The following is a 698-nucleotide window of genomic DNA, read 5'->3' as shown; positions in this document are numbered from 1 at the left end:
GAGAATTGAGGTGCTTTTGCACACACACACACACACACACACACACACACTCGGTAAGAACTAGTCTAGAGCCTATCACTGACTTAGGTGCCTGATGTGCTGAGACCAGAATTAGGAGGTTCTCCCAAATACACACCCACACTTGTTGTAAAGCTCGGGGCAAGGGAGGAATTCTGCTTCCAACTGCTTTTATAGGATCGCTGCTCCCTGAAGCTGGGCGGCATGCTGCCCTCGTGTTCTGGCTGGCTGTTAGGTGTCTCTGTCACTGCCACAGGGACAGAGGGACTGTGTCTTAGGAACAGTCTGCATCCCCCGTTTCTAGCACAGTCCGTGACACAGAGCAGGTCTCAATAGAGTTTGCAGAGGAAATGGAAATACAAACCAGAAATAAATCCTTATTGAAACTGACACACAAGTAGTTCCCGTTGGATGAAGTAGGCGCGTGTGAATGCGTGGGCACAAGACAGGGTGGGGATATGGGGGAGAATATCAGAGGGATACGGGGTGCATAAAGCGAGACGTTCTTTTTTCAAAGAAATTCAAAACAGACTTCTGGAGTGTCATATTCTAAGAGTTTTGCTGGCCGTGAGAAAACAATTCCCCTGTGCATGGCCCCACCCAGCCTCACGTGGCCACCTCCCCCCTCCAGTGCAGGGGTGGCTCTCCAGTATATATAAACCTCTGTGAAGCCAAGGCGT

This window comes from Felis catus, chromosome F1, assembly GCF_018350175.1.
Source record: "Felis catus isolate Fca126 chromosome F1, F.catus_Fca126_mat1.0, whole genome shotgun sequence".
NCBI lineage: Eukaryota > Metazoa > Chordata > Mammalia > Carnivora > Felidae > Felis > Felis catus.
This window is presented reverse-complemented; position numbering follows the sequence as displayed.